General features: G+C 31.8%; 1 long non-coding RNA gene across 1 annotated transcript; it reads right to left on the bottom strand.

Moving 5' to 3' along the window:
* Window positions 1-19255: 19255 nt before the first annotated feature.
* Window positions 19256-23760, bottom strand: LOC108345189 (uncharacterized). Its single transcript, XR_008244908.1, has 5 exons — window positions 23687-23760; window positions 23184-23278; window positions 22350-22368; window positions 21993-22045; window positions 19256-19623 (listed from the first exon to the last, which is right to left on the bottom strand). It is a non-coding gene; the product is annotated as an uncharacterized LOC108345189 (long non-coding RNA).
* Between the last annotated feature and the right edge of the window lie 1561 nt (window positions 23761-25321).

Genomic DNA, 25321 nt, shown 5'->3' with positions numbered 1-25321 from the left:
ATTATGCTGTTGTATTTTCATTTTTCAAACTATTAATTCAATGACAGGACGTCCGTTTTCTCCCAAGATTAAATCTCAAATAAAAGGAAAGTCCAAGTTGATGAACGGAGAGTTCTCCAGGGAACCACTGTCAACTTGGTCGGACGGTGAACGGAGAGTTCTTTCCGAAGAACCACTGTCGTCCGTGTCTCAAAAGTCCAAGTTAATGAACGGAGAGTTCCCCAGGGAACCATTGTCAACTTGGCCGAACGGTGAACGGAGAGTTCTTTCCGAAGAACCACTGTCGTCCGCGCCTCAAAAGTCCAAGTTGATGAACGGAGAGTTCCCCAGGGAACCACTGTCAACTTGGCCGGACGGTGAACGGAGAGTTCTTTCCGAAGAACCACTGCCGTCTGCGCCTCGAAAGTCCAAGTTGATGAATGGAGAGTTCCCCCGGGAACCACTGTCAACTTGGGCGGGCGGTTAACGAAGGATTCTTTCCGAAGAGCCACGACCATCTGCACCTTAAGAGTCCAAGTCGATGAACGCGAAGTTCCCCCAGGAACAACAGCCGGCTTGGACGGATGGCAAACGGAAAGATCTTTCCGCAAAAAGTTTAAAGTTGTTTAAGGGTTTACCCCCAGACAATCAATACGCCAAACGAGAAATGCAAATAAGTACGTCGTGAAAACTTAAAAGAAGCTAAGTAAATGAAGTTGTGCATTGATCAGCAAAGGCACCAAGACGTGCCAGCATTTACAAAAGGACGATCCGGCCAACATCTCGACAACCCAAGATGTTGGGCGGGCGGCCACAAGAAAACACATTACAAAAAATCAAAGTATAAAAATAAAATTCTAGTTATCTCTACCGCCCTCTTCTTCTTCAGCTTCAGCCTTCCCGGCCTCGACGTTTCCCGCGGCTCCGGAGGGCCCCTCGATCCCTGGCTCCTCGTCGTCAACTGTGTTGAGATCCACAAGGACGCCGTTGAAAACGTCCTTCTCAATGTCAAAGCCCAGGGCGAACGACTCCTGTATACCAGTCAGAAGGGATGCCTGGCGGAGGGCTTTATTAAAACTCTCCTCACGCTCGAAGACGATGGTCGCCTCGAGCTCGGCAATCTTCTCATTGGCTTTGGTCAGATCATTGGTCAAAGCCCGGTTCACCTTGAGGAGCCCGACCTCAGAGCTCTGTTGGCGAGAAACCTTGATCTTCAATTGATTACACTCCTCCAGTAGTCGTTCGTGATCGCCCCTGGCGACTGCCAGGCGATCATTGGCTTTAGCAGTTTCCTTCTTCGACTTCTCGAGATCGGCCTCCAGCTGCTCGATCTACTTATCGTACTCATCCTGATTCAGGAGCAGCTGCTCCATTGCTGATTGGAGGGAGGACGAGTTTTTCTTCTCGGCCAATAGCTCAGCACGCACGTCCTCCACCCCAGGACGGTCGGCGAACTCCTTCAGATACATCGTCAGGGAGGCCGCCCGAGTCGACATCTCCAGCATGGCGTTAGTTAATTCCAGTTCGGAAAGAGGTTCAATGAGCGCCCGCTGGGAGGAGCTCATGTGGAACTTCGTCCGGTCGCTCATGCTGAACGCCAGACTAAATATATCGCCCGGTAGTGGCACCGAGGGGACCCTCTCCTTGTCTTTCTCCTTCTCCTTGCCCTTGCGGGCTTTCTTCGACGCTGACCGCGACGACGAACCTTCCTTGTCCTTGCAACCCTCGACCGCAGGATCCTTCCTCTTACGCACCAAAGGGGCAACAGAGGCAGTGGCCGCCTCAGATGACGGATCCACATGGACGGCCGCAAGACCAGAGAGGGGATCCGGACCAGACGCCCAGCCCTCAGGTGTAGAACCCCCGACATTTTCAACTTGGGGGATTTTTTGCAGTTGCGTGATGAGCACCGGGGGTAGGCGGCCAGCCGATGAGGATCGTCTCGAAGGCGGAGGACGGGGTGCGTTCGGCGCGACCTTTGGCCGGGCCGAGGACTAACTGGCTCCACCTCGCTTCCTGGAGGCCATGTAGTTGGATTGACGGGGTGCAGGAGTCGTCATAAGATCTGAAAGAAATAAACCAATTCAGAAACGTTAAGATCAGTATACTAGATACAAACAAACCCAATATAATAATATCATACTTAACGCCTTTTGTCCACAATCCTCAAACTAAGGCATTCGACCAAGTGACGGGCGGATATCCGGCGGGGGAGGGCATTGGTGGTACGCACGGCCTCTAAATCGGCCGGACTCAACACTCCCACAGGGAACGCCTTCATTTTCCGGGGCTCCCTCGTCCAGTAAAAAGGGAACAATGGGTTCCCCTCGCCATTGTGGAATTCGTGGCGGCCGGCGGCGTCGATGATGACTTTGAAATAGTGGTGCTTGAAATTTTTGAACGAATCCGAGAAGGGGCGGAAGAGTGTCCTCTCCCGAACTGAAGTGAAGGACACCCAACCGCCATTGGGAGGCGGACGGACTTCCGTGTAGTGAAAGATGACAGGAATCGTTGGAGTGACGCCCACGGCCAAGCACATAGCCAAGAACGCTTGCACGGCCGCCCAAGAGTTAGGGTGCAGCTGTGCTGGAGCCACGTTAGCCTCCCGGAGGACAGCCATTTGAAACTTTGTAAAAGGCACCCGGACGAAAAGCTGAGTGAAGACGTTGACGTACATGTAGAAGAAGTCGAAGGCACCCGGGCTCGACCTCTTCCCGTAGTAGACCCTTTCGTTTCTCAAACTGACTCCCGCTCGGATCAGTCTTGAGTCCTCTACATCCCGGACGATATGAGTACGATTGACCCTCCACTCCAGATCCTTGCGGGAGTCGTACGCTGAAGCATACAAGCTAGCAACGTAGGGAGCCTAGTCGGACACCACTGTTCCCTGACCGTCCGGCTCGAAGGGAGAACCATCTACACGGACACCACCCTAGAGTAAGAAGATAGGGACGCCGTGGAATATCCGATCGCCTGCCATGTCCGGCGCCTCCGGATCCGGCCCTGAAGACCCGACAGCCTCATCCAGAAAACGAGAGGAAACTGAACTCGGAGAATCGCCGCCACTCCTTGCCGACCCCCCCCCCCCTCCCCGGACTCCGCCCGACGACTCAGAAGCAGATTCAATATGGACAACGACCATTTATTACCTGAGGGAAAAAGAATTTCAAAGCTTGGACGAAACGGAGAAAGTGAAAGTGACAACGCTCCCATCCACTATTTATAGAAAAATTTTTGTAACTGTTGAACGCATCCGCGTCGTCCAAAGCCAACACGACCAACGCTTCAGATTTGAAGCCGTTTCCCCTTCCGCCATTGCGGATGTGACACGTGTTTCCCGCCAAAATTCCAAATCCAAAAGCCCACGAGATTTGGCCCAATTACGGATCGCTAGCCCCCACCATGTCGCACTCAAAGTCCTACCTGCACTAGGGCTTGGGGGGCTTGTGTACCAGTAGGGACCGGACGCCAAACAGGACGGACGTCCACATCACCACATGAGACCCAAGGAGCTACCCTTCTGCTTACTGTCAGGAAGGGTTGGGCACGGTAGGTCGGACGCCTGTGCGCCCACAATCACGCAACCTTACCACTTGACACCTAGGGGAAAAGCAACTCACGTGAAACCGGTCGGCCATGCCGCGGACCAGCCAGTTATGCCTATAAGGGTCGGCCTGTCATGAGGCTAAGTCCCGTGAGACCGGTCGGTCGCGTCACTAATAAACTTAGCTTAAGGTAAGTAGTGGTTAAAAGCTATTGGGCTGAATTGGGCCGTGATTAACTTTTCACTAATCCCAAGCCCATAGCGAAAACTATAAATACAGATCCAAGGTGAGTGGTAGATAGGTTGCATTTACTGCACATTTATTACTGTTCGATAGAAAAACACCATTGCTCTCAACTGACTTTGACATCGGAGAATCTTTCGCAGGTCTCCCACCCGCGGACTGAGGAGAAAATTGAGGAGTGAGTATAGAGGACCGGAAGCACGAAGTACGAGCAGAGGAGAACGTGAAGACATTGGACGAACACAGCTCTTCACCGAAACAAATATGTTTCTACTTAAGACTATTTGAACCCGTTTTAATTATATAGGTAGATTTTTAAAATTGGTATCGTTAGCACTCAGTGAATCACTACATGTATAAATGAATATATTAATTAAAAGTAATTTTTTTAAAAAATTTAATATATTTTATAAATTTAATATCCAAAATTTGTGTACTTTTATTTTGGTATCTACAAAATATTTTCTTATGATTCCTTAAATATAGGAATAAGTATGTACGTATTTTCCCCATACCTTTATCAGTACTCCACCTTTATTTTTATTTTTTAACTAATCTAAAAATCTTACTTTTTTTTTTCTTGTCATTAGTTTCGTAATTTATTTATTGGGTAATGTTTTCTATATTTAACATTTATCCAACTATTATTTTCTGTTTTCATTTGATTTTATAATTTTTTTTATATTTGATAGTGGAGAAAAACAATATATATATAATTTTCACATTAGATACTTAATAATATTTTATTTGTGATTTTATTTAATATAAAAAAAAATTTAACTAATATTTGAAACGAAAAAGATGCATGTACAAATACAAATATATGTATATGGAACAATTGGCTTCGACCTGAGCTAAATGTTAAGTCGAATCGATATGAGCTGAAAGTTAAGTCGAATCGATTAGGGTTGAAGTTCGAACCGAGTTAGTCAAATATCAAGTCAAGTTAGTTTGACCAAAGTTAAGTCGAGTGTGTCCAAACTGAAGGTTGAGTCGAGTCTACACTGAATCTGTCAAGGTCGAAAATCGAGCTAAATCATCTCGAGCCAAACATCAAACCAAGTCGATCCAAGTCGAAATCAAGATAAGTTGTGTTGGACTGAAGGTCGAGTTAACTCAACTTAAGCTCAAAGATAGATTTGAGTTTAACTTAAAATAGAAATTGAATTGTTTTATCCAAACATAAAAATTGAAATCTAAAATATTTTAATCACTTCATCCATTCAAACAAATTCAAGTATTATGTATTTTAATATTTTAGAATTCAAGTATATTTGTTTCTAGTTGAAGCATGTTTATTGGTCCATTTCAATCTTATGAAAAGTAAAATGCTAACTAGAGTCTCTAATATCATCCATCAAGTTAAAATTAAAAGTTATGTCGAGAAAAGCTCTACAATCTTTCAACTTGTTGGATTGTTGACTGAACTTGGTATTTTCAAACTTCCATCATGATCCTCTTCACTTTACTCCACTTAACACTGGTGAGCTGTATATCGTCGTGATAAAACTAATCAATCAATAACTAGGCATTCAACAATAGAAGTTTACCTCACAATTGAGTACCTAAAACGTAAGCAAAAATTACCAATTGCTCTTAGAATGATCTTACTAACAAACTCAATACAAAACATAAACCAATACAAAACTCGCTAAACTTTGAACCACAACATAAACCAATACAAAACTTCTATATTCTCACAGCACCAATATAATTTAACAATTATTTGACTCTATTCATAACACTCCTAACAATTGTTTTTCTTTTTATCTTCTTCATATAACTCGAAGTTTCAACTTAAAATTATCTTTATCAAAATTGTTTTGTTTTCTATTATCAATTTTTATTTCATAAATTGATGTTTACTTTTAATTAATCGCACAATTTGATGAAATTGTAGCCAAAGATAAATTATTATTATTATTGACTTAATTACTTCTCATCTTCACTTTTAATAATAGTTTCATAAATTATTTATTATGATCATTAGATTAAACAATACTATGATATATATATATATATATATATATATATATATATATATATATATATATATATATATATATATATATATATATACATTATTTTAGATTTTGTTTCAGCAGGCGTTATAGCATTCTTTTAGAAACATTATTTCAGGAGACATTATCATTTTTCTTTTATTTATTATTAATATAACCTGGTGTGAAAAAATATTTTTAAGTACCCAAATGTATACTTGAAATAAGTTATCGGAAAGTTAAGAAAATGAGTTCAAAAACACATTTTTTATATAGTTTTTCAATTTAGTTTCTGATTGAAAAATCAAACATAAATAAAAGAAACAAAATGAAAAAAGGTGAGAGAAAAAAATAAATCGCAAACAGTATCCCTTATTATCAAAACGACAGAAAAGGAAACACTTACATAATAATTCACACGCTCAATTCACACTCTATATTCAGAGAATTGCCTAGATGTTTTCCATGAGGTCGCAAACCATATTGATTGGTGTGTGGTTATATTCTTGAATAAACGCCATCATTTCAAACTGCACATGAGCTTCGTATTTTTTTTCATAACCAATCACAGTAAGAAATGTTGAAGTCATTCATTCTGACTGGATAACGGTAACACAAATCAAGTTGATAACAAATTTTGTAAGTCGAATAATTGAAGTTTAATCTAATATATAGAAATGTATCAATGTAAGGAAGGGAATCCCAACAAGTATTTTTGAAAATGAAAGCAAGAAACATTCACAAAAGCAAAAGAAGCATAAACTAAAGGCAGCAGAAAACATAAAAATAAAACGTTGCAAACAAATAATAAAACACATCTATAATATTGTTATTAATAATTTAATCAAATATAAACTATTACACCTCATGCTCCAAACAAATAAGAACCGTATACATTGAAATTGTTAGATACATATAAATAAACTGTAGACATTGACTTCTTTGAATGAACATATAAACGACATAATTGAGGAAGCTGAAGCCAGCATGTTGCATCAGATTTCAGATCCAATCTTGAAGGAGATTGTGCTCTTAGATCATGTTTCAATCAAATTGCTGTCATAATTTACATTCTAACTCACCTTGTTAATTGCATTCTAATATTAGTGCATTAAAGGACATTCATTCATTAATCCATTTGAGAGTGTAATGTATCATTATTTCAAGTTTTGTTATTCTTGAAACCTACTCTATTCATGCCTACTTCTATTATGTTTATTGATCTACTATGTTATGTCTTTACAATAATTTGAATCCAAACATCTGACTAATGGGTATTGCTTCTAATTTTGTAAAATATATTATAAAATTACAAATAATAGATTTTCATCCTTTCATATAGGATTTTCAAAATTACAAATACAACTCATTAGTAAGGTAAATGGATCCAATTAATATATCTAACAAAATCCATAATATTAATATAAAAAAGTATTAAATTGATTAAAATGATTATCAAATTTAATTAATACAAGTAGCTGTAAAGAATAGGTTGCAAGAACAACAAAACATAAAATAACAACAAATTACACTCTCAAATTAATTAACACATTCATGGAACTTAATGTACTAACTTAGGTAATTTCTTCTTCCTTTAACACGAATGTATATGTTAATTGGATTCTTTGGATATAATTTTCTTTCATTTGATCGATTGTTTTCGGGCATAGGACAAGTTCTTTTAACGACAAGTTCTCTTTTCTCCCTCGCCAAATTTCCTCTCTGTCCATTGTCAATGGACATCAATTTTGCTCAAGATCAAGGTAATTTGATGTTTTTGTTACTCCAATGTCAAATTGATATCTCCACCTAAGACATCAGACTAATGTCAAAGGTCAAAAATAACGAAGGTCAAAACTCGTTTTTGTATTAGTGTCAACATGTATTCCATTCTACTTACTTAAATTTGAATGATTATTGAACCACAAAATAACCTCTAATATCTAGACTTCCACATCAATATATACACTAAAAAAATGTCACCATAAGAATTTCTTTAAGAAATTCAATGAATTATAGAGACAAATTATTTATTATATCATATTATTTTAATTAAGCTGATTATATTTTTTTATCATTATATATATATCTTATTTTATTAATGAATATTCAATTTAGTATGAAACATTTATTTGACTAAATTAATCATTTTCTTATTGAATAAAATTTAATTTATACTAATTTTATAAGTTGTTCATATATTATATATTATGATGTATATTCTACAAGATTATGATTTTATATCTATTTTCAGGTTTACAGAAATTAAATAATTGCTTTTATTTAACAAAAATAATAATAATAATTAAATAATGATAAAACTTTTAGAACTACATACATAATTGAGAAGATAGTGAGCCTCATGTTCGACGATATAAAGACAACCTAAAACCCTAAAGTCTCATGCCGCATCTCCTTCTCTTCATTGTGTCTTCATTTTCATATTTTGGTTGGAAGCCTAAAAGCCGAAAACTCCTCTGTCAGGTTGTAAGTTTTCATAAAATACGAGGATGTTTTTTTTTATTAATGTTCTTGTATATTCTGAATAAATTTTTACATATAGTTTGTGTACTTGTATAAGATTTTCTTTTTTCTTTTTCATTATGAAGGAATAAGCATTATGTTTTTAACCATTTCTTTTAACATATATATCTAATTACATTAACAAATCACTTCATTTATTCATCTCACAAAAGAAAGTAAAATAGTCTATCTATCTCAGAATTTAGAACTTAAAATTTTTTTGACATTATGTTAGTTTATACAATCTTATTCACAAATTATATTTGTTATTGTTTAATCTTCTGTGATTTTGTTATCAAGTAAGAAGAGATCCAACAAATGTATGCATCAAAAATCAACGGAGGCTGATTTTATCTTTCACAGCAAAAACATTACATAATCATCGGGTTAGCATATAAAAATTACATTCCTCTTCAGATCTATCTGTTTTAAAACTTGCAATATTGTAATTTATTAACTTAAGTTAAATATATTTTTTATCTCTTAATTATATAAATAAAATTATTTTTTAAAATTTTAGATTAATATAATCTCTTGTCTTTAAAATTTAATACTTTTATTCAAACTTTATTAATTTTATTTGAAGTTTCAAAGGTATTTAGCAAGTAAATCGATGAAAAAAAGTTAAATATTATAAATAACTCAAATGTTATTATAAAAATAATTAAAAAATAATACTTATTATATAGTATTTAATTATCAATAAATTCTATTAGTAATAATTAAATAGTACAAACAAATTTTATTCTGCATGTGTATTGAGAAATTGATATGAAAAAGATAAATATTGTGATACCTAAACTGTAGGTAAAGGGGCAACTTGAGCAGATATACTTTTAATCCTATCTTATATGATTTAAATTTAAAGAAATTTTGAGTATATATTTTTGACAATTTTGTAATCATATCATAAAATTTTGACATTTTTGAGATATGTTTTTTATTATTTTCATTATTAGCAGATAACTTGTAATAATATTTTAGCTTTAAATAATTTGAATTTCATGTAATATTATTTCTTGTTGTTGTGCTTTCTCATCCAAAGTCAGCTATTCTTATATGATATTTTTTATCTGATAGATAATATATATTTGTACAAATGAGTTTATTATATATAGATGTAAATGTTATAATTGTTTATAGTATATATATGTACGTCATTGAAAAGGTTTTTTAATTTTGTAAACGAATAATTAAATAATTAAATTATTACCTAATAATTTAATAAAAAAAAGGTACTGTCATTGTTAATATTAAATAATGAGAACAATGAATGTTGTTTTATATTACTTCAAATTGGAAGTAATAATTGTTAGCTAACAAGGAGTCAATGCAATAGAATAAAATATCATGGTTCTATGATAAGAAGTATTAAATGTATTTTTCTTTCTATAGAAGTTGTTTTAAATATTCTATTAATTATTGTTGTCTCTTAATTATGCATAAATTCTACATTTTTAGCAGAAAATGAGTAGTTTAATTCAACTTCATGAAAGATCGAGTTGCAGACCCGTTATAACTTTGATGAGTGAGATGAGGAAGATCAAATTATTTTCCATAGAGAACATGACGAATATGCAGAAAACGATGTGAAAGTTGATGGAAATGATACTGTAAGTTAGTTCACGTTTTTGTGTTAGCAATTTTAATATGATTTAAGGCATTGTGGGAATTGCTCAATCAGTGAGTGAATGATAGTTAATGATATTTTGCTGTAAATTTGTTGATAAATGTAAAAGATGTTTAGAATTATTTGGTAAAATATTTTAAGTTCTTAACTTTTTCTTGGTATTAATGATTCTGACTATTCAATATTTGATAAAATATTTTAAGTTCTTAACTTCCTAGAAACTCCCGTCAAAGGAAGGGAAAAAATATTATTAATGATTATGACTATTCAATTATTCTCCCTAGGAAACAAGGGAGACCTAGAAAAAACATTGCGAAAAGTGATTCAACTTATACTGTAAGTTGTTTCTTCCCTGAAATTTTCAATTTATTTCCTTGATTGATGATAAATGTAGAAGAAGTTTAACAGTTTTTTATATACTATTTGTAAGTTTTTGTTGGTTGATACAAAAAGTTTTCTGGTGTTGTTTCTGCTTGCTTATGAGAAAATTCTATCACAGCAGAATGTATATAGTTTAGCTGAACGGCTTGGTGAAAGATCCAGTATAAAGAAGCCAAATTATATTCTTGATGAGTTAGATGAAGATTTAGATATCTTCTTCACCAAACATGGGAACCCTACATAAAACATTGTCAAAATTGAAAGAAGTGACATGTAAGATGATTCCTTTTCTTTTTGGGTTCACAATTCTAATCTTATTTATGTTATACTTTTACTTTGATATTATTAAAACATATTCCCCAGTTTGCCATGATTTTCTTACCATGGATAAAACATGTTTTTCATAAATGTTTGCTATATGGAAATGATGCATTTTCTTTATCAAAACCAAAGTATATAAAAACGCGGTGGCACGTTTGTAATAATAACGAATGTTTATGTTTCGGTTCCAGGACACGCGAAGCAGAAAGAGTCTTTTAACTCGGTTATAAAAGAAATCGAAGCATAAAAATCGTTTAGGAAACGCCTATTGCCTCGGTTGAGAAGAAACCGAGTCATAAAAACATTTCAAATCTACTTGTCTGAATCACTATTGCCTCGGGTCCTTAGGAGCTGGTGTCAAAAGGTTCATAGGTATCGGGTGGGCTAATAACCGAGGTACTATAACTTAAGAAATTTTAACCTACCCTCTTCATTCTCTTCTTCGCAGCATCGCGTTCTTCTGCTTCCTCTGCCATTGTTCTTCTTCTTTCTTGCGTTCTCCTTCTTCTTCCTTGTGCAAGAGCCATTCTTCATCTTCCTTGAGGCCATTGCTGCTTCATCTTCCTTGCGGGTCATTGCCATTGTCGCGCAAGCCATTTTCGCCACCTCGTTGGCCATTGTTGCCGCCTTTCACCTCTGCCTCGTCGCTGCTGCCAACATCTTCGTCGCCGTGCAATCGCCTCCGCCTCCGCCTCACTCGTAGCGCCTCTGCCTCTGTGTCGCGCCTCTGTCGTAGCGCCTCTATCGTCGCGCCTCCGCCTAGAGTTATAATCCAGATCCCCTTCCCCAATTTTAGTATTTTTATCCCCTTTCTCAGATCTACATTGCTTCAGCTGTTATCCCCTTTCTCTCCCTTTTTTTTGGGTTTCTCAGATCATAGGTGTTGTTCATGGACAGCCTTGTGCGGCCCGTGCCAGTGGTGGAGCAGCTGGCCTAGCACCCGGTCCAGCCTGCTCCCAAGCCCTCAATCCCCGTGAATGAAGCTACGGCGGGACCGTCCGGCGTTATCAGCGCCCTCAAGGTTTGGATCTCGGGTACCCTTGCCCACCAGCAAACATGCTTGGACGGGTTCTAGAATTTGTGTGATTATGCTTCTTAGGTCACTACAAGAAAAATGATTATTATCTACCGATAATTATATACGGATTTTAATCCGTATATAACATGAGTATTATATACAGATATTATATACAGATCTTAAAAATAAAATTATATACGGATATTATATACGGATTTTATATACAGATATATCCGTATATAAAATCCGTATATATTTTTTGCGCTTGGTGGCAGAAGAGTTTCCTAAGGATAATAACCGTATGTAAGTACAGAAGCAAGTGTTACCCACCGATAGTACATACGGATCTGAAAATTAATTTTATTTCGAAAAGATTGAAATTATATTTCATTCGAACCTTGTTTGGTGGAACACTCGCTTGAGGTGTGTTCTCTCGAATCTCTCTCGATCCCTAGCTCTGCATTCTCCACAAATTGTCCCAAATGTCTCTGCAACCCTAAGCTTAAGTCTCCATTCTATACGCACTGATTCTCTCAAATGTCTCTGCAACCCTAACTTCAATTCTTCACGCTCCATGCACTCTCCACTCTCCACTCTCCACTCTCCACTCTCCACGCTTTGATTCTCTCAAATCTCTCTTGAACCCTAACTTCAACCATTCACTCTCGATGCATTGAAACTCTCATCTCTCGAACGCACTGAAACACTCGAGCTGTGTTCGTGAGAAAAACCTTTTCCCTAAATCTCCTTGTGCCTCGTTGAGGAATCTCGTTCAGCACCTTCGTTTCACCTCTATGGTTCAGTGGCGGTCTTCGTTAGGATGATGCTAAGACCTTCATCTGGTAAGTAATCCTTTCTTCCTTAATTTTCGTAGTAATCTCTAATGCTAGTATTGCGTAAAATCGAAAAAGGGTCAACCCTAATCTGTGTTTAATTCATTCAGGTTACCCGCAATAATTCGTTAATAAGCATGAAAAGATTTTAGAATTAGGGATTTACTAGTTTTTCTCTATTACCGAGTAATATGATAAGCAATACTTTGCTTTTTTTTTGGATGTTATGGGTTTGATTTTGAATTTCTTAATTTGACATCTGAGTGGGTTCAGCTTAGTTGTGTTAGATTGTAGAGATTTGATTTTGGTGAGGAGGGTTTTTCCTTTTTCAAATCAATGCATTTTTTTTCATTTACTTTCAATTGTTTGGATGCGAAAAAAATTATGAATTATGGGGAGCTTTGGGGAAGTTAGCGCTTGTGTTATGTTGTGGAGGTAAAGGTAGTGGATAATAGCAGTGATAAAAACTGGTTCAGAGGTTCAGTGGATATGAATATTGTTGATTGATGAAAAGAAATAACACAATTTTTCTGGATATTGGAAGTGATACATTTACTCTTTGCAAGCTGGAAGCACTTCAACCAGGAAAAAGGGGAGCTGTCGTGGGATTAGTGGAAGAGAAGCATTTCATTCTCCTTTCTTAGATGGATGGTGACGCCGCAGAAGGTTTTTAGTTTTCTTGTCTATGTTGAAACCGAGGAGAATTTTGAAGAACACATGGTCTTGTTCTTGTTTTTGTCTTTATGTTTGAACCAGATTTTTATTTTTATATTAGTGTTATTTTGCTGTGAAGAAGTGTGCATGTTGGTAGCTTTTGTCATTTTCATTTGGTGATTAGATTGTTGCTCACGGTGATTTGTGGTTTCTTTTAGAAAAAGCTGATTTATTTGAGTTGAAAGAACTTGCACAAGGTGTCAAATTATTTTCTTTCTTTGATGAAAGAAGAGAGCACGGTCATTGAAAGTAAGTGGGGTCACGGCTTAAGTTGGTGCAGCTGCCATGTGGAGAAGAATTCATCCACTTTAGAAAGCAAAAGTGGAAGGGTGGTTGGTGATTTAAGTGAAGAAAAGAGAAGTGGCTTACATGATGCATATTTCTTTTATTTCTGAGTTGGTGCAGCATGGAGAGAAGAGAAGCACACTTTCATTTGTTTAGAATACTTTCAAATTTTTTATTCCAGCTTAGGAGTAGTTTTAGTTTATTTTATTTGCTGCCAATTATTTTGATTCCTTAAGTGTTCACGTTTTTTTTGCAATTGAGAAAAAAAAAGAAGGGGTGCTAGAATGAGGAGGGCTATTGCGTTTGCCTTTAGGGAAAGTTTTCTTGGCTTCTGCTCAAGAGTAATGATCTATTGCTCTGTAGGAAAACCAATAAAAGGTTTTGTGCATTTCCAACTTTTAGGATTCACTTTGGTGTTTATTTTAACTTGTTCCTTTAGTAGTTTGATCTTATTTGAGCATAGGATGATTGCCAAGTAATATGAATTATTTATGCAGGACTCTCCCATGCCACACCCTACACAACAGTATTTGAGATTGAGGTTCCTCAATGCTCCTGCCGTTATTCTCTCCTTGGCAATGCAAGGAGTGTTTCGAGGATTTAATCACATCTTACCACTTGGGAGCATTTCTTTTCCTTTAGGCACAGCCTGCAGGAACTTAGAGGTGGAGAGGTGAGACTATAGTATTATATCCACTCATCATTGAAATTAAGATAGTCTGTAGAAGTCATAATTCCTAGTTTCAGATGTTAGTTCTTATAATCAGTTTTTCCAAGATTTTCTTTAGTTTCACCTGTTTTATCTTACTTACACTCATTTTGTAAATCACGGTTCCTGACAAGTAGTGGTGTATGGTTTATGTATCTAAAGCGTCAGAGTAATATATATTTTTTCTTTCCAGACTCCAGGCAATGACATGTTATACTATGGGGATTCATCTTACAATCAAGAACTTGTTTCTTTGTCTAAGCTCGTTCTTGAGAACCTGCTTAGTGCTGTTCAACAGGAACCTTCCCAGGTATCATCATTTTATCTAAATTTGTTGTTTGATTAATTTAACCAATTATAAATATTGGTTTATTGTGCTAAAATATAGGCTGCTCGAGGAATTATGGCACTTGAAGCTTGCAATTGCATTGCATCATCTTTTATGGTAAGCTGTTCTTTAGTTGTTTGAACTTTCTTCTCATTATCATTGACGTGGGAAAAAGGAGGATTCAAATTTCAATTTATAAATTCTTGAAAAACATTACAAAACTATTTCCGGTTTAGGAATACTACCCAGTCCAATGGGTATCTAAATCAAAATGAAGTTAACCCATTAACTGGGTTTGTAGCGTGTCTATATGTTTTGCGGATCTAAATCATGCCCAGAGTCTACCACAGCCTTCTGATAACGGTTTCTTTCTTGATTAATGGCAGCTAAACAGTGAATTATCACCTGTTTGCCTTACACTGATAGAAACTGCCAAGTCATGTTTGAGTGCCAAAGACAAATACCTTCAGTCAACCATTCAACTCTTAAACAAACAATGCCCAACTCTCTAGGGACAATGGTATCCACTTCTGTATGATTTGCGCTCTTGCCCTTCTCTCCCTTTTCATTATTTTTCTTTCTTTTGAAGGAGATGATTGTCATTTCGTTTTTATAGGAATCAAATATATTGTTTCTAAATTTGGAGAACCAAATAAAAACAGGCTCCATATTAAATTTTACATGTTTTCAATTGTCTCTATTATATACTTTTCCTAACTGAATATTTAACTAATTTTTTGTTAGCTAATGCATCTAACAAAATTATTAACGATTGAGTTCTTGTCATTGATTCTCCAATTTGTTCCATAAGTGCCTTTAACTCAGAATTATCCAGTTAGTGATCCCGATCCCCATTTGAAAGCATACTGTTCTGGTTGTATTCTCGATGCACTAAACAAAAATATGTAAGAAACATTCAAGGTAAAGATCGAGTAAATAATCCAATAATGTATCAGACTTTTTCGTCAAGAGAATTCAGAGTTTCTTTGGTTCTATCAGATAAATTTGTATTTATTATATGATTTGATATTGAAATTCTTATCATAGTTCTCACCTGAGAATGAAAGGATGAATATGGAATGGACTTTCTTTTATACTGTCATGCAACATTGTATTTGCATTTTATTAGAACTAACTATAATTATGCCTTTTCTTATCCCTTTGTTTTCAGATTGCTATCAAACTTGAAAAAGGTCTTCCACCCAATAATTATATGTGCAACATTTGCAGAGCTATCAGCAATTGCTTTGGAGTTTCTAGTTTAAGTTAATATTCAACTCTATGTTATACAAGGACCTGTTTGTTTTAGATTTAAATTATTGTAAAAGTTGAATTTGAGTGTTATGAGATATTAATATTAAGTAGTTGTATTTATTTCTTTGAACTCTCTTTATAGAGTATTCAAATAAAATTTTCATGTTTTAATTATTTGATTTTCAACACAATTATATATTATAAATTCTTAACATTTATAATCTGGTAGTAATTATTTATAATTTTATGAGAAGTTTTAATGTGTAAAAATTTTAATATTAATTATATAACTATTAGAAAAAATAAATCTAATTAAATATGTTGTAAACAATAAATACATAAGTACATACTGTATGTAAATTACATACGCATTTATCCGTATATAATATCCGTATATAATTTATATACGGATTTATCCGTATATAATTTATATACGGATTTATCCGTATATAATATCCGTATGTAATTTACATACGGATTTATCCGTATATAATATCCGTATGTAATTTACATACGGATTTATCCGTATATAATATCCGTATGTAATTTACATACGGATTTTTCCGTATATAATTTAGCTACGCCTTTTTTATATACGGATTTTTGTCCGTATATAATTCGTATGTAAAATTATTTTATATACGGATTTTTGATGTTATATACAGATTTTAGCGGTATGTAATAGTGATTTTTCTTGTAGTGGGTTGGAGTATTCTACAATTGTTAACTCACCTAATACAGATTTTTATTTTTGTTTGATCTCACTTTTGTTTTGTCATTTCTGTTATTTTATTACAGATTAATAGGGAAATGATGACTTTGATAGAATCATGGAGAAAGAAGCCTGAAGAAGAAAACCTAGAGGAGTCAAATGAAATTACGAAAATGATGATAATGATGAAAGTCTGGATGATGTAGCCGAGGTTTTAAAACCTTCTGATTCTGGTGATAAGGTCCTGGAGGAAATTAAGGACAATGATCTGAATCAGCAACATAAGCGAAGGAAGGAGTGAAGGATGACTGCTGGTTATTTTGGTCCTTTGCATTTTGGATTTTTATTTTGTTGTAAGGGTTATTGTTGTACTTTTTTGTTGCCAGCATAAGTTGCTAGTTATGAACTCTGTCTGCATTTTTCTTGAATTTTATCTTGTCTGTTTCTTGAGGAGAGAGTGGAAGGCAAGGGGCTGATTGTGAGGAATTGGGCACCCCAATTGGAAATTCTGAGCCACCCTTCAACAGGAGGGTTTATGAGTTATTGTGGATGGAACTCATGCTTAGAGAGCATATCCCTGGGGGTTGATGCAAAGAAGGGAAGGTGATGAGATGAGAGAGAGAGTGAATCTGGAAAAGGCCTTCCTGAGTAAAATTAAAAAAATGCCTCGGTTCAACTTTAAACTGGGGCATAAGACCCCCTCTGCTGCCTGGTAAAGAACTCGGTTGCATTTGAACCGAGGCAAAAGCATATATTGTTTTGCCTCGGTTCAAACCCGAGACAAAAAGTGATAGACTTTTTACCTCGTTTGTATATGTCTGAGTTGTAGAACCGGTGCAGATAGGTAAAAATAACCGTTGTTATTTTCCTTTAGTGTAGAAGAAATGTTTGTTGGATAAGGAAATCATAACCATTACTTTTGATAGGAAAGGAGAAAGGAAAATATTGGTACATGACACTGCATCAAAATTAGTTACCATTTTCTTTGTAGCTTTTCTTTCACTTGATTTCAATTACTCTCTCCAACCACCATCAGCTCTATTGTTTATTATATTTTATGCAGACTTCACACCATCTAGAGAGACCACAACAATTCATTTAGTAATAAGCATTATGTTTATTTTTAACCATTTCTTTTGACATATATATCTAACTACATTAACAAATCACTTCATTTATTCATCTCAGAAATGAAAGTAAAATAGTCTATCTATCTCAGAAATTTAGAACTTAACATTTTTTAGACATTATGTTAGCTTATACTGATGGCAGAAAAATCTTATTCACAAATTTAATTTTCTGTGATTTTTCTATCAGGTAAGAAGAGATCCAACAAATGAATGCATCAATGACGACTGCTAATCAAATAAAGATTTTATCTTTCACAGCAAAAACATTACATAATAATCAGGTTAGTATATAAAAACTATATTGCTCTTTCAGATCTACCTGCATGCAACATTGTGGACAGTCACATAAATAATATATTAAATTAAGTTAAATATATTTTTAGGTAAAGGGCAACTTGAGCATATATTCTTTTAATCATATCTTATGTGATTTAAATTTAAAGAAAATTTGAGTATATATTTTTGACACTTTTGTAATAATATCATAAAATTTTGACATTTTTCAAGGATTTTTTTTTTTTTACTGTTAGCAGGTAACTTGTAATAATATATATGGTGTAACTTTCTTTTAGGTGGAGAGAGCTTTCATGTCACTGGGAGCTGGAATAAGCAAACCGAGATACAGGGAACTTTTTATCTGATAGAAAAAGTAGTATTACAAGATACTTCTGAATCAGATGATTTGTAGAAAAAAAATTTACTGTAGAAAATAAGCCCTTAGATAATTCAGTAGGAGAATTTTATCGAAGAAAATACGTTCTCTACTTTTTATTTGTATGCCTTCGTATATGTAGTGATGAGTACATTTACTTCATATATTGTATCAAACCCAATAGACTAAGGTTTGATAACCATCCAGTAAATCCTAAAAGAGGATTTTAGCCTATGAACCTGTTATGCTGGTGGTGGCGTTATATAAAATTTATTTTTAATCTTAATGTAATTTGTATTGGTTTATCAACGTTAAGGATAGTAGATTAAAAATAATAGTTTATCATGTATTCATCTTAAAAAGAAGTGAACAATGTTATTGTAAATAAGGTGTAAAGTTGTTTTGTATTACGAATTACTTATAAATTTTTAACAATAACAGAAATATATAGCTAAGAAAATAATAGAATTAATTAATAATGTTTCTTGGGAATATATATATATATATATATATATATATATATATATATATATATATATATATATATATATATATATATATATATATATATATAACAAATAATATTATTAATCGTAATAATACTAATACGACAAATGTATATATTATACTTAAATCACTGGTTTCTTTGACTTGAATGGTTCCTCAATTGTTTTTCTTTTTGAAAATATGTAGAATAGTATGGGGTTAAGGAAAATATGTTTTCCACTAATCTCTTTTATAATTAGGTTTATACTTAGTTAAATATATCATAAGAAAATGAGATTTTGATCAAAGTAAACATTCACTTTCTTTGACTCGTAAAAGTTACTAAATCCATGCTTTGTGAATACAGACGTGAAAATGAAATATTTGTGAGTTTGATTGGTATAACGTTGAATAGATCACCATCAAGCTTTGGAAACATATAAGTTTTTATGCTAAATGACAAATTGCATATTGTAAGATTCAACCATCTTGCATTTAAAATTGACCCATAATCTCTTATCGTATTCAAACATGCATTTACTTTCCTCACCAAAGTCTAACATGAACACATTAATGTAGCATTGAGATGCTGAATTAGATAAATTGTACTATTACAAGTTTAAAATAGCTGGCTCAACCAAGTTTATTCAGAAATCTGAGAAATTGTCTGAAAATAAAAAGCTAACTAAAAAGAACTAGTTTATTCAGAAGGGAGGGAATTAGATTAAACAAACTTTTCATTAAGTTTTTTTATAAATCAGGATATAGCTGCTGAGCCTTAAGCGTTGAAATTTTTGTTTTGCATTCTCTTTTCAGCAATTTTCTTGGCCCTTACGGCCTCTTCTTTATTGCACTCCATCCAAAATTCAAAATACAAAACCTGAAAGTGAGTCACACGGACAACCAAACTACATTTAATGCAGGTTCTATCAATACCACCCAAAAGGTCGTCAGATAACAGTTTAAAAATCACAATGAATTTGAATCTCAACATTGCATGCCTGCCATTTGTATTCACTCACTATAATTCATTATAGAAAAAGGACAATATTTTTTAATTATTTCCAGAAGACAGTGTCTAATGAGATAGCAATGCATTGATGCTTTTGTCAATAAAACATAAAACGTTGCAAACAAATAATAAATCACATCTATAATATTGTTATTATTAATTTAATCAAATATAAACTATTACACGTCATTCTCCAAACAAATAAGAACCGTATACATTGAAATTGTTAGATACATATAAATACATTGTAAGTTCTTTGAATGAACATCTAAACGACATAATTGTGGAAGCTGAAGCCACCATGTTGCATCAAATTTCAGATCATGTTAATTCCATAAAATTGCTGTCAGAATTTACATTCTAACTCACCTTGTTAATTGCATTGTGATATTAGTTCATTAAAGGACATTCATACATTAATCCATTTGAGAGTGTAATATATCATTATTTCAAGTTTTGTTATTCTTGAAACATATTCTATTCATGCCTACTTCTATTATGTTTATTGATCTACTATGTTATGTTCTTTACAATAATTTGAATCCAAAAATCTGACTAATGGGTTTTGCTTCTAATTTTGTAAAATATACTATAAAATGATGAACTTTTAAGCATTACATTAGTAATAATAGATTTTCAAAATTACAAATACAATTCATTAGTCAGGTAAATGGATCCAATTAATTATTAAATAAATTCAATTAATAAGGACTAATATATGTAATAATACATGTAACTATGAATAATAATATATCTAGTAAAATCCATAATATTAATATAAAAAATATTAAAATGATTAAAATGATTATCAAATTTCATTAATGCAAGTAGCTATAAAGAGTAGGTTGCAAGAACAACAAAACATAAAATAAGAAAGTTACATGGTCAGATTAATTAACACTTGCATGTAACTTAATCTACTAACTACACATCAATTCACAATATTAAACAAAGTGAGTTTCTCATATATACTAAGCAATATTAAAAAATAACTTTGGTGAATAATATGATGATAATGCAACTAAGTTGCTATCTCCTCCACAATATTGCATCTCTTCTTATCTATTTGCACAATAACATGGACAGCTATTTTACTTTCTTTTTTCATATGAATAAATAAAATAATGCCAAATTTGATATACATCAAATACATATGGAATTTTCTTATATGATATTATGCTGATGAAATATACATTTGATCTTTCACAGCAAAGACATTACATATAATACAAAATCTCATTACTTTATTATTAGCATCCGAGTCACTGCAAGAGACAATGAAATGTTTATTTTATAACTGTTAAGTTTGAATTCTTTGAATAACTTATTAATATTATTATGACAAATACAGTTATCTCTTTTTAAGTAATATTTGGCTAAAATGACATTTGTTTAATATTTCTTACAAAAGCAATGTTTATATATATATATATATATATATATATATATATATATATATATATTCTTATTTAGATTATTGTGTTGCATTAAACTTGATGCTAATATGATGAATTTTTTTACATATGTATTGTCTTTACTGTGAAAGATCGAATATTCACTTGATTAGCACTATAATTCTTTAATTTTAAATATAATATAATTTTTTATATGCAACAGTGAAGATTGATAATCATCTTGATCATTTTAATAATTTTTGTTGATATTTCATTCATTTATGGAATCGGTTGAAATATTTTAATTTATAAAATTTCATATATTAATCAGATATATTAAAATTGAATTAGGTAAAACATGTGACTAATGAGGCGTACTCATAGTTTTATAAAATAAATTATGAAAGGATGAAACTTTAACTTTTATATTAGTTATAATTGATTTTCATCCCTTCACAGTAGAATTGTCAAATACTACAAAAGACAATCAATTAGATACATATTTAGATTCAATTAATTATCAATCCTTAAATTTGATTAATAATAAAATCTAATCAATACATGTGACAATAAGTCAAAATATTTCTACCACCTACATTAATATAAAAAAAACTATTAAATAAATTAAAATAGCTATCAAATCTCAACAACCAATTTATATGTGACCATAGTTAATAGATATTTGAATAACAAGGAAAAATGAAAATAAAGTACAGTGTCAAATCAATCAAATAATCCATGCAATTTAATATACTAATTACACTAAACAATTTATTCAGTTCACAATATTGAATTCCAAGAAATGTTAAGAAATCATTTTGATAAACAAAATGGTAATAGTACCTCTTGTTGTCTTCCTCTCCTTCCTCCACAATGATGTTTCATTCATTATATGTCTGCAAAATAGCATGGTTTTAAAGGATGGGATAACAGTAAATAAATATGATTTGTAAATAAATATCATAGATTTTAAAGAGAGTTTCAAAATAATGACCTATTATATTAATATAAATTAAGGTTTCAAGTGTTTATAAATTTAAAAACATTTCATTTTAATTATGTGGAAAGAAATAAAAAAATTGTTAGTTGTTTAGAGAGAAAAAAAAAATACTGATAAGATTAAAGAAAAATTTGAAATATAATTATTTAAATATTTTACTTAATAATTTGACATAAAATATGAAAATATAGACAACTTACCGGCCGAGAAAGGAGCTTCCTGCAAAAGAATGAAAAAGAGACGGAAAAAATGAGCGCTGAGGATGAGGTTTCAACTTATTAGGTTTAGTTTATATAGCCAAATATTATTTAATTATTTTTATTATTTAATTATTTTTATTAAATAAGACCTGTAATTCATCATATAACAATAGCTGACTTTGGATTAGAAAGCACAACAACAAAAATCAATATTCTATGATTTTCAAATTATTTAAAACTAAGATATCATTATAAGTTATCTGCTAACAGTAAAAATAAAAAAATATTCTCAAAAATGTCAAAACTTTATGTTATGATTACAAAAGTGTCAAAAATATTTACTCAAAATTTCTTTAAATTAAAATCATTGATATGATTGAAAGTTTATCTCACAGTAGTTATCTTTTTCATATCAAATTTATCAACACACATACAGAATAAAAAATAAAATTTGTCTGTACTATATTATTTAATTAATACTAATAAAATATATTGATAACTAAATACTATATAATGAGTATTAATTATTTTTTAATTTAATTTAATTAATTTTATAATAACATTTCAGTTATTTATACTGATTAATATTTTTTAATGTTAATTGATAAATCTGAAATCTCAAATAAAATTAATAAAATTTGATTAAAAATTAAATTTATACTGTTTTAAATATGAAAGATTAAATTAATCTAAAATTAAAAAAATCAAATTTATAGCTAAAAGATAAAAAATATATTTAACTTAATTTAATATATTATTTATGTGACTGTGCACAGTATTGCATGTTCTAAAAACAGGTAGATCTGAGGAGCAATGTAGTTTTTATATGCTAACCTGTAATGTTTTTGCTGTGAAAGATAAAATCGTTTATTTGATTAGCAGCCGCCATTGATTTTTGATGCATGCATTTTTGTTGGATCTCTTCTTACCTGATATCAAAATCATAGAAGATTAAATGATAGGAAATATAATTTGTGAATAAGATCTTTCTGCCACAGCTCATTGTATAAACTAACATAATATCTAAAACAATTTTAAGTTCTAAATTTCTTTTGTGAGATGAATAAATGAAGTGATTTCTTAATATATATATATATATATGTATATATATATATATATTAAAAGAAATTGTTAAAAATAAACATAATGCTTACTACTAACCCAAAAAAAAAAACTTATACAAGTAGATAACTAGATTCATATTTTTCAATCGGATACCAATACCATACTATGACATAATATATTAATATAAATTAAGGTTTCATATAAATTTAACATTATTTTTTAATTATCTTAAAAAAATAATAAGAAGATACTCGTATTTTATGGGAACTTACCGTCTTACATAGGAGCTTTCGGTTTTTAGGCTTCCAACCAAAATATGAGAGTGAAAAAGGCAAGACAGAGAGAAGTGAGGGAATGAGGCGTGAGCTTTTAGGGTTTTAAGTTACCTTTATATAGCCCAACATGAGGCCTGTAGTTGTAAAATTTTTATTATTATTTAAATATTTTTGTTCAATAAAATTAATAACTTAATTTCTTAAAAAAAGAAAATAGATATAAAATTGTACAATATGCATCATAATATATGAACAACCTTATATGAAAACCTTCAAGAGATTTTTTATTATTATTAATAAATTAGTTATCTAAATTTCTATAAAAATAATTTTGGTGTTTGTAAAAAACTACAAAAAAAAATTAAATAGCAATCAATTTTAGAAATAAAAAATAATTGGTCAACTTATAAACTAATATAAATAATAATTTATAAATTATAAATAACTTGTATCTACAATAATATCTATTATGAATAAGAAATTATAATTAATAACTAATTATATTTGATCACTACAATAATTATCAAGGTTTTGAGTATCAAAAAGAATTAGTATCTAAATTTTTCATTAATTATAATTTTTTACTTATAATAGTGACTATTTTAAAGACTATTAATTAATAGGTCTTAAATTAATATTTAAATTAATCAATATGATAATCAATTATTTCTTGTCTCTAAAATTAATAAATATTTATAAGTTTTTTATAATGAAATAAATAATAGGTTTTAAGAAATATGTAATAAAAGAAATTCTAATTATTGTTAGTTAAAGTGATAAATATCAATATTATATATTCATTTGTATATATAAATATATGATATTAATACAATTATAAAAAAAACCGTAATAATAAAATATTTAAATGAAAATGAAATATTAAGATGTATGATTTTAATAACGTTGTTTTTATTTACTTAATCTTGTAGAAATAATAAATTCTACAAGTCTTTATTTTTAAAAATAAGGAATACTTATATTTTTATAACTTTTGAACTTTTAAGTACAAACTTGATAAAAAATGTATATAACTAAAGGAATAACGAAAACTAAATTTCATTCAACTAAATTATTAAATAGAATTGAGAACTAAGAAAGACTATTTTGAAAGTTAATTGCAAATCAACATATTCGTATCTATACAAGTGAACACATTATAAGCAAATTTTTTAAGAAAAATCTTAATAATTAGTTTACTCTATATTTTTTTTTTGTATGCTTATGTATCATCCATTTTTATTGTCATTCTTAATTCTTAACTATCTATTGGTAGTTGTGAGAAAGAAATAAAGAATAAGAAAAAAAAAAGAGAAAATGAAGAAAAATAATGATATTTGTTTTTGTTCTGTTTCACATTTTCAAAATTTTTCAAATTTTTACACGTGATAAAATTATCATTTTCCCTTGTGGATCCAAAAGAGAAATATAACATGAGATAACTAAGTTAAAAACATAATAGTTGTAGTAAGGTTTAAGGGAGATATATTGTAAACTTGAAAGGAAGGTAAGCTTTTTTTTAGTAAAGATAGATATGACTTTCTTATGTTTTGGTGAAGGGAGTATGTTGATTGTTGTCCCTGTGTAATCAACTAGAACTAACTCATCTAATACACTATAATAGTCTTATGCAAT

Source organism: Vigna angularis, chromosome 8 (assembly GCF_016808095.1).
Source record: "Vigna angularis cultivar LongXiaoDou No.4 chromosome 8, ASM1680809v1, whole genome shotgun sequence".
Classification (NCBI taxonomy): Eukaryota; Viridiplantae; Streptophyta; class Magnoliopsida; order Fabales; family Fabaceae; genus Vigna; species Vigna angularis.
This window is presented reverse-complemented; position numbering and strand designations above follow the sequence as displayed.